Genomic DNA, 10756 nt, shown 5'->3' with positions numbered 1-10756 from the left:
CGAAGAGGAGAGAACACTACTATAAAAGCATCACTGACTGAAAACACATAATATAAATGCAAATTTCTTAGAAGATAATAGAAGAAATAATAAAATTATTTTTAAAAGAGTTAAAATTTGTTAAAAGAGAAATATCGGTTGCACAATACTTATCAGTGCACAAAGTGGTATTTAAAACACTGGCTTTGGGTTGATTTGCCTTGGAATTTTTACATTAGTCAAAAGCTAATGAATTAATAGAAAAAGAGTCACACACCCCTGCATTCACAGCAGCATTGTTTACACTGGCCAAGACAGGCAACCAAGGCAAGCGCCCATCCACACGTGAATGGATAAAGATATGCTGCACACACACACACACACACACACACACGGGAATATGACTCAGTCATAAAAAAGTAAAAAAGAAGGAGACTGCCATTTACGAGTACGCGGATGGACCTCGAGGGCGTTCTGCTAAGTGAAGTCAGTCAGACAGAGACAGATACCATATGATTTCACGCCTATGGAATCTAAGAAAACAAAATGAGAGCAGACTCAGGAACACAGAGAACAAACAGGTGGTGGTCAGAGGCGGGTGGGGGCAGGGAGGCGGAGGACATAGGTGAAGGAGACGAAGGGTACAGGCTTCCAGTTTTAAAGGGAAAAAGTCGCAGGGACGAAAAGCGAAGCACAGGGGATGTGGTCACTAATACTGCAGTCACCGGGGTGGCCGGCGGCGACCCCACTTACCTCGGTGAGCACGTGAGAATTATATAGGAATTATATAGAGCATAACATATATGAATATACATATAGTAGTATGTATTACAGTACAATATATCTAGTAGATCATATATATGGTGTATAGCTGTGTAAGCACCAGGTTTCACACCTGCAACTAATATAACATTGTATGTCAACTACACTGTAATTAAAAATGTTTCCTTCGAAGGTCTGGTGGTTACAGTTAATAACACTGTATTGCATGCCTGAATGTTGCCAAGAGAGTAGAACTTAAATGTTCTCACCGTAACAAGGACCCGCAGCTATGTGCTGGGGTGGAGATGGCAGCGAACACCGTGCTGGGAATCATTTCACAATTTATAAGTGTATCAGCCAGCACTTCCTAGCCCTTTGAGTGACACAGTGTCACATGTCAATTGTATCTCAGGGGCGTTGGGGGGAGATGTGTGTGAATTAAGCGCTACCTAGGCAAAGCTGCCTGAAAATAAATTTGAAAACAAATTCAAGCCCAAATCCAAGAAATCGTTTTTGAAGAACATTTAAAGGTTGTAGGAGCATCCCGAGGTGTGCAAGCAATTAGCCCTTTTCCTTCAAAAGCATTTTTGATGAGTAATAATGACAATCAGGTAGAAAGACCTACAAGGAAAGGAGTTTGCCCATAAAGAAGTCCTCTCGACCCTGTCGCCGTCCCGGGATCTGTGTCGGTGATCTTCCCTGCCCACAGCCAGGCCTGCCTCATGCCTCCCCCCGCGGCTGCCTGGCTCTTTCAGCATCTCTGCAGCAATTCTGCCTTTTCAGCAAGGTCAGCCGTGTAACCGGTTAGAAGAGGGTAAAACCCCCAGTGACTGATGTAAGTGAAGGACAGGGGGAGGCGTCAGAGGTAATGGAAGGGAGAGGAGGGGGGAAGAGAGGAAGTGTGTCAGGGCAGAGTCAAGGTGCCATCTGGAATCACTCAAGGGACACATACGGGAGGAGGTCATGAGTGCCACAGGGGCTCCTGACAGGATGACATCCCATCACATCCTAGCGCAGTGAGAAGTGACCCCAGGGACTGGTCCTCGGGGCTCCCAGGGGAACAGCACAGAGCAAGGGAGGCTGCCCCGCCTGGGCCTGGGGGAGGAGAGGCTGGAAGCTGGCAGGATTCCCCCAAGAGAAGGGCCCGAAGCCAGAAGGCCCTGGTGTGACCAGAGCTGACCAGCCATCACTCCATCAGGGGCTCCCGCTGGTCCCTCCCAGCCCTCACCCCGGACCAGCGTCCGGTCTCCATTTTGGTTGAGTCTGCCCTGGGGAGGGATAAAGGGCAGATCTGGCAGAGGAGGGGGTCTGACTTGCTCCGGGAGATTCCAGAAGGGGGAAAAGAAGAGCGCTCCAGCTGGGCTTGGAGGCCTGACCGAAGGTGTCCCCTTCCCTGCCCCCCGCGCCGGGCAGCACTTGGTTTCTGCCTGACTCCAGGTACGCTGGGGCTGCGGGACCGGGGGCCGTTTGCATGCTCTGTGCTGGCGCTGGCCCTCCGCATACGGGCAGGAACGGTCTTTCTCAATCTGTGCGCGGCGGTGTGGCCAACATCCAGACGGACACCCGGCCCAGAAGGGGAGCTCTGTGAGTGTCCAAGAAAGCACGAACTATGAAAGGGACAACAAAAGGCCGTGAATCCAGGACCCCAGCCACACGGTGCCGGCGGGGGAAGGGGGCGCTGCCGGCCGGTGGTGGGCAAGGTGCGGCCAGCGCACGCGTGCGCTAAGGAAGGCCTGGAGGATAGAGAAAACCAAAAACCTTTTTGGGGGAAGGGTGTGGGGCAGATGTGTGTGGGCGGGGGCGTGGGCGGGAGAGAGCTGAAGTGGGAGGAAGATTTCAGAGCTTTAAAATAGACTCGCCAACCCACTAATTATGGATGGGGCCTGAAAACGCCAAAGCTATTCCCTATTTGGAAAAAAACATGCGAAGTCACTTTGCAAACATATATGTTTCTTCTCTTTCTCCCTTTTGGGGAGGGGGATGTGCTGAGCATCTACAAATTACAAAAGGAATTTTCAGGGAAAACGAGAGCCTGCAACCCCGCCGTGCTACGGTCCTCACCCACTCTCCTCACTCCTCCCAACGGCAAGTAGTGATCTGTCTTCGCGAACTCTAAATAGAAGCGATTTCTCAGCCTTTCCCTAGGTTTCTCCCGAACGTTCTTCCATGTGGCCAAATCCATTTTGCTATTACCGGTTTCACCGGCTGAGGAAGGGGCATGTCTGGGACCGGCTTGGCAATGGAGCGGTGACGATCCGGCGCACACGGTATTTCCCAACACGGCTGTCGCAGGGGGAGTCCCGGGGAGGACGCGGTGGACGCTCCCAGGCCCGGAAGCGGGCTGGGGGGCTCTGCACACAGGTGTGCCGCTCCCTCCTTTGCTGGTGAAGTGGGAAGGGGCTTTCGGGAGAGGCCCCTGGAGGAGCAGCAGGTGGCAGTGATGGACCCCGTGGCGTCTTTGCTGTCACTTACACCCGAGATACTAGAGTCCAGGGCCTGAGGTCCCCTACCTCCTCTGGGAGAACATAACGTCCTTCGGGTCTGCCTAGGACATATACCCGTCTGACAACGAAGTGCAGGACCTCCACGGCAAACACAAGATGTCCACTCTAAGATGCGGGCAAGCAGCTCTCTGCCCCAGCAGGAAGGACAGAAGGCGTGCGCTCCGCCCGCGCGGGGCCCTTTTGCAGCCCGGCTCTTCCTGACCACCGGCGCGGAGCCCAGTCACCCGCCCTCCCTGCACTGGCGGGTGAGCTGCAGAGCTTCACCCTCCTGACCGTCAGTCCGTCTTCAGGCCGCTCTGTCCCATGCACCAGCGTGTCCCCGTGTTGATGGAACGCCACCCGACAGCCATGTCGGCGCCACAGCTGGATCTGGAAGGGCCGCAAGCGACCCGCGGCACCGTGCTCGGAGGGCCCATGGCTGGCAAGCAGCCTGGTGAGGAGACCGTGGGTCGGGCCGGGAGTCTGTCTCTCCTCTCACCGTCGCCACAAGGAAGTGGAATTGCCCTCTGTGACTTCAGCAAGGTCCTCCGCACCGCTTTGTTTCGCTCTCTCGCATGAACGTTCGCATAGTGAAGAGGAGCTTTCCCCTTCCAGACGTCTCTTTCCCCTCTGTGAGTTTTTCCTGCTGCGGTGACAGCTGCAGGTCCCCGTCCATGCCCAGAACGCAGAGGGATTTCGACACCTACCGGGCACTCCGTAGCAACCCGCTTGGTGCGGAGCAGAGAATGCCTGGTGCCGGGGCGCCTGGGTGGTTCAGTGGAACACATGGCCCGTCAACACCTCTGCTCCTTCTAAGATTCCCCAGGAATGAAGAAGCATCAAGGGGAGGCCTGTTCCTCTCTCACCTAAGGTTTCTAGACCAAAAGCTCTGCTCCCAGTCAGCCATCTGCCTCCTCTGCCTCTAATCCCAAGCCCCTCAACCCCACACATCCCTTTGTGCTGGACAGTCCACGGGATTCCTGAAATTTCCTACTATGTCTACGGTCCTTTTTGAGGGGCACGGCCAGCTTCCATGCTCTCCTGCATCCGTTCCTGGGGCTCCCACTGTGTGTCCGCAGAAACCAGGGCAGGTGCCCTGGACGCCATCACGGGGCTAGACCATCACTCTGGCAGAATGTCCTGCAAAGATGGTGTTCAGATCTGTGTGATCTCTGTCGGATCACACGAGAGCATCTGAAGGGTGATCAGGGACTGAGGAATCCAAGCCCTCATTTCACTGAATCGCCTTTCCATATGAACTTCTGAACCACTTTTATCAGTATCCACAAAACAACGTGCTAAGATTGTGATCGGGATTGTGCTGAATTTATAGACCAGGTTGGGCAGAACCTAGGAAACGGAGTCATCCTTCAATGAACATGGGATAGCTCTCCATTGATATAGATCTTGATTTCATTAATCTTACTAAATTTTTACCTAAGCATTTTGTGTTTTTGCCAGTGCTAATGTAAAATGGTGTGTCCATTTCAAATTCAATTTTTTTGTTGCTGGTCTTTATCAAGTCAGCTGATTTTGTGTATTAACTTTGTGCCCTACAATCTTGCTCTAATTGCTTATTCGTTCCAGGGGTTTTTATGTTGGTCCTCTGGAATTCTCCTCAGTCGACAGCCATGTCATCTGTGAACAAAGGTGGTTTTATTTTTTCCTTCCCAATCTGTACAATACCTTTTCTTTCTTTCTTCCTTTCTCTCTCTCTTTTTGGATTTACTACCTTAGCCAGGAATTCCAGCACAATGTGGAAAAGGAGTGGTAGTTACACAGGACATCCTTTTCTTGGGGGAAAATCTCTTATTTCTAAGCACTAAATATGTTGTTAACTAGGTTTTTCATAGATGTTCCTCATGTAGTTGAAAAGGTTTCTCCAAATTCCTAGTTTCCTGAGGGGTTTGCTTTTCTAATCATGAGTGGGTGCCGAATGTGGCTAATGTTTCTCCTGCAGCTACCGAAATGAGCCTCATCTCATTAGTCTGTGGAAGTGATCACATTCGTTGATGTTCAGATGTCGTCGGCCCCTCACGTGAAATAAATCCCACTTGGTGGTGGGGCAGCATTCTTTTTATACATTGTTGGATTCAATTTGCCAATATTTTGTGGATTTTTGCAAATGTGTTCACAGGAGATGTTAGTCTATGGTTTTCTTGTAATGTCTTTGTGTGGTTTTGGTCATTAGGGGAATGCTGGCCTCATAGAAAGAGTTAGGCAACATTCCTTCTTTTCATTTCCTGGAGGAGATCGCAGAGAATTGATAATAATTCGTTCCATAAGTGTTTGGTAGAACTGACCAGTCTGGGCCTGGAGCTTTCCTTTCTGTGAAGTCATTGTGGATTATGTTTCTTTTGATTCGGGCACGTTAGATTATCTTCTCCTTGTGAGCATTTTGGTAGACTGTGTCTTTCAGGGAATTGGTCCATTTCATCTAAGTTACCATATTTGTGAGGAAAGGGAGTTCAAAATATTCCGTTACTCTTCCAATACCCATGGGATAAGGAGTGGCTTCCTTTTTCTCGAAGAGCCACTGTTTGATGCTACAGATATCTGTGGCCTTCTGGGAGCCTTCTGGGATGGCTTCAGTTTAAGCCATCTTCACAGCAGGAAAGCCAGGTCTCCTGAGACTTGAGCATAAAGCAGAGGACTAATGTCAAGATCGCACTGCACAGCACGGAAGTCAGCACTCCCGGAAAACTAGGGGGAAGGACACTATGCAAGGTCTGAGTACAGAAATCCCGAACAAGGGACGCCTGGGTGGCTCAGTTGGTTGGACAACTGCCTTCGGCTCAGGTCATGATCCCGGAGTCCCGGGATCGAGTCCCGCATCAGGCTCCCAGCTCCATGGGAAGTCTGCTTCGCTCTCTGACCTTCTCCTAGCTCATGCTCTCTCTCACTGTTTCTCTCTCAAATAAATAAATAAAATCTTAAAAAAAAAAAAAAAAAAAAGAAATCCCGAACAAATTAGACATGAAGACCGAACTACAAGACAATCCGTGATTTATGGCTTTACTATTTGGGTGTGCACTGAAGCTGGAATACCCAGGGTGGATGGATTTTTTGTGAAAATTTTGTAAAAAAAAAAAAAAAAAAAAAAAGAATACAAATTGAACGCTGATTCAACGGCCCATTTCATGCACAACCCTCAATGTCAAAATGCAAACGAATACTTTGGAGCCTGGGTACAGAAAATGGGACTAGTCGTGATGTTTGGTTCATCACACTCTGCACTGGTTCACACGCGGTCTGGGTTCATCACACTCTGCACCGGTTCACACGTGGTCTGCCTTCAGTGGTGTCCCGCGGAAGCTTCCCGAGCAGACTTACTCTCAGGGCACGCCTGGAAGGCTCTATGGGCTAAGCGTCTGACTCTTGATTTTGCCTCAGGTCTTGATCTCAGGGTCATGAGTTCAAGCCCCACACTGGGCTCCACACTGGGCTCGGAGCCTACTTAAAACAAAGAAAAGGGGACTGACGTACTTTCAAGAGTTGGGGGGCTTGGCCACACGGCACACCCCCTGCCTCCGCCCTTGTAAGTGTGCCATCCTTAATTTTCATCACTTCATCTAAACCACAGGTATAGGACTTGCAAGTCAGTCTGTCTTACTAGAATTTGTACAGGTGAGCATGTTGCAGGTTTTGACTTTTTTGCTCACTACACCGTGCCTTCTGTTTTGTTGTGTCGCTCAGGATCACAAGCTCTGATTACTGTATGATATTCTACTGTAAGAATATATTGTATTTTATTTATCCATCCCTCAGTGGGACTTGGGTGGTTCTGAGATTTTGCGTTCTGTGAACAGTGCCAGAAAATTCTTGTTCGTGTCTCCTTGTTATCTTTGTGCAAGTTTTTCTGGGGTTACATTCGGGACTGGGATTTCTAGATTACAGGATGTGTGAAAGTCCAACTTTAAAGGACTATCAGGGGCACCTGGTTGGTTCAGTGAGAAGGGCAAGTGACTCTTGGGCACAGAGATTACTTAACAAAAACGTCAAAAAAAAAAAAAAGTTAACACCAAATCTTCTAAAGAATTAAATCCCCTTTGATTAATACCGGCAGCCTGTCAGAAGTTCTGCGGCATACTGCCAGATTTTTAAATTTTGTCAGTTGAGTGGGTATAAAATGGTATTTCATTGTGGTATTGATTGGCATTGTAATTTCTCCCAATTTTTAACACTCCTTTTCTTTCTCTGAAGATGATTTAAATAATATATTAGTGCATAAAATACCTCATTTTCCTTTCTTTTAAAAATTGAAATAGCTGACGCACGATGCTGTGTTAGTTCCAGGCGTGCACCGTGGTGACCGGACACTTCCACGCATTCAGAATGCTCCCCACCACGACGAAGTGCAGTGGCCATCTGCCGTCAGAGCGATCACGGCATTACTGTGTTTCCTGTGCTCTACTTTTCATTGTACTTACTTGTAAGTGGAAGCTTGTACCTCCTTGTCCCGATCACCGGCTTCACCCATCTCCCCTCTGGAAGCCACCAGCTTGCTGTCTGTAGTTAATGTCTGTTTCTGGGTTTGTTTTTGTTTTTTTTTTTTTTTTTTTTTTTTGCTCCAATGAGTAAAATCATATGGTATTTATCTTTCACTTATTCCACTGAGCAAAATAACCTCTAGGTCCACCCGTGTTGTTGCAAATGGCAGGATTTCTTCCTTTTTTCTTATGACTACTATCCCACTGTGCGCACATACGCACCACATCTTCATCCGTTCATTGACCGATGGCCACTTAGGTTGCTTCCATGTTGCACTGTTACACTGTAGGTAATGCTACAATAAACAATGATGCTGCTTTTCTCTTTCTGAATTAGCTTTCATTTTCCTTAAGTGAATACTCCGAAGCATAACTGTTGAACCATATGGTATTCTCATTTTTTTTTAAAAGATTTTATTTATTTATTTGACAGAGGGAGATCACAAGTAGGCAGAGAGGCAGGCAGAGAGAGAGAGGAGGAAGCAGGTTCCCTGCTGAGCAGAGATCCCGATGCGGGACTCGATCCCAGGACCCTGAAATCATGACCTGAGCCGAAGGCAGCGGCTTAACCCACTGAGCCACCCAGGCGCCCTGGTATTCTCATTTTTAACTGAGGACCCTCCATACTTTCCCACAGTGGCTGCACCAGTCTGTGTTCCCACCAGCTGGGCATGAGGGGACCACATCCTTGCCAACACCTGTGATTTCTTGTGTTTATTTCAGCCATTCTGGCAGGTGTGAGGTGGTATCTCGTGGTTTTGACGGGCATTTCTCTGATGAGTGATGTGTAGCATCTTTTTGTGTGTCTGGGAAAATCTGTAGGTCTTCTTCAGAAAAGTGTCTACTCCGGTCTTCTGCCCACTTTTTAAATCGAATTTTTTCTGGTGTTGAATTCCCACTAAGAACATTACCTTTTCATTTTGTTTCCCTCACTGTGTGAAAGCTTTTTAGTTTGATGAAGTACCAATTGTTTGTGTTTTTCTTGCCCTTGCTTTGTCAGAGTATAGTTTAAGATATTTTGGGGTTCTTTTGGGGTTCCAGAGTTTAGGATCACTTACTCTGATTCTGTGAAAAATGCTATTGACATATCAACAGAGATTGTATTAAATCTGCAGATTGCTTTGGATAGGATGGACATTTTAGCAATATTCTTTCTTCAAGTCCATGAGCTTGGAGTATCTTTCCACTCATTTGCATCACCTTCCATTTCTTCCACCAATGTCTTCTGAGTACAGGGCTTTCACCTGCTTGGTTTAATATTTTCCTAGGTATAAAATACTTCATTTTAATACCTAATTTATCAGTAACACTTCCAGTTAATGCTTTGTGTCTTAAGTAGGACCCTATCTCAAGGTCAAAGGAGATCTTTACCTTTCCCCCCCGGAGTTTGAAAATTTTGTGTCCCATTTAAGCCACTAACTTCCTCTGGCGTGAGAAGAGAGTTAATTTTCACCCTTTCCCACACAGATAACCAATTGTTCCAGCTCTAATTATCAAATTAACTTTCCCCAATGTGACAAGCCGCCTCTCACACCGAAATCCAGTCCATGTGAGCCTTTTCCGGGCCATCTGCTCTACCCCACTGGGAAATGTGAACACCCCTTAGCTACTACCAAGCTCTTTTAATTAACATGGCTTCATGTGATCGAGTCCCAGCATCTGCCAGGACAAATGCCCAACTCCCTGCCCTTTCGTTTCCAAGACACACTAAGCCTTTGCTACCTTTTACCTTATACTTTATAATTGCTTAAACGAGTTCCAGGAGAAAACCTGGTGGGATTTTGACTGGAATGCTTTTCATCTGTAGGTCTATCTGGGCACAGATGACATCTTTCTATTGTCTTCCCAGCTATTAACATGTCTTCCCAGCTATTAACAGGTTTTAGTTATTGTCTCTTGATAACACTCTAGAATTTTTTCTTAAAGAGCCCTTCAACATGTATTGAAGGTGCCTGGGGTCAGTAGCACCGTGAAAGGTGCCTTTTGGTTTTCTAGTTATTACCACTGTAAGGAATGCACCTGGTTTCTCCAAGTTAATGGCGTATCTAGTTGCTTGACCACACCCATTATTTTTAGTACTCTGTCTAGATTTGTTTGGACTTTCTCTAAGAACCAACATCTAACATGCAAATATTGAGTGTTTCTTCCTTTCTCCTCTTTGGACTTTCTGTTTTGACTTACTCTATTGAACATAGGATCTCCAACTCAATTTTGAATGCAAGCAGCGGACAGCAGGCAGCATTTTTTCTGACTTTAAAATGGAATGAATTTCCTCTTTTTGGAAGATGCTTGGTTTTCATTTGTTTGTTTGGTTTTGCATAGAAGCTATCAGCTTCCAGAAATTCCTCTGTAGTTCTCATTCCTCTGAGTTCTCATCATGAATCGGTGTTAAATTCTATTAAATACTTAACCTGGAGATGTTGGGCTAGTGCGAACAGTCTTCTCTATTTAATCTGTTCATGTAATAAATTAACAGATTACATTTAAATAGATGACATTTGTAGATTATCATGCTAAGCCATCACTGCATACTAAGATAAAACTTAAAAGTAAAGTCATGGTGTAGAAATTTGTATTGTAGAATACTGCTTTTCACTTGTTTTATGTTTCATGCTAAAAAAAAAAAAAAAAGAAAAGAAAAGAAAAGAAAAAGACTGGCTGCCCGGTAAGTCTGAAAACCACAGGACAAACGGCCTTTCTCATCCGCAATCCTCCAGCTGCCATGTTTGAATTGTGCCCTTTCAGTTTCTCGAATTCTACCAGAAAAAGGAGCTCCTAGGCAGATACTAACTCAGCGTGACAGGGTGTAGAACAGAGCGAGAGGATTCGGTATCTGTGTGACAAAAAGCAGTTCTTGGTGTTAAATGCTGACACCTTCAACTCGATGGGATCTGAGCGTACAATTCACTACCGGAAGACAAGTCACAGATGGATATGGGAACAGCAGCAGGACCTGCACAAATTAATAAAGTAGAAAACAAAAGGACCAAAAGTCAAAATGAACTACCGGAAAGAACAGAGAAAAAGTAACACAAGGGAACG

Source organism: Mustela putorius, unplaced genomic scaffold (genome assembly GCF_011764305.1).
Source record: "Mustela putorius furo isolate JIRA1106 unplaced genomic scaffold, ASM1176430v1.1 tig00003875_pilon_pilon_pilon, whole genome shotgun sequence".
NCBI lineage: Eukaryota > Metazoa > Chordata > Mammalia > Carnivora > Mustelidae > Mustela > Mustela putorius.
Note: the sequence above shows the minus strand (reverse complement) of the source record.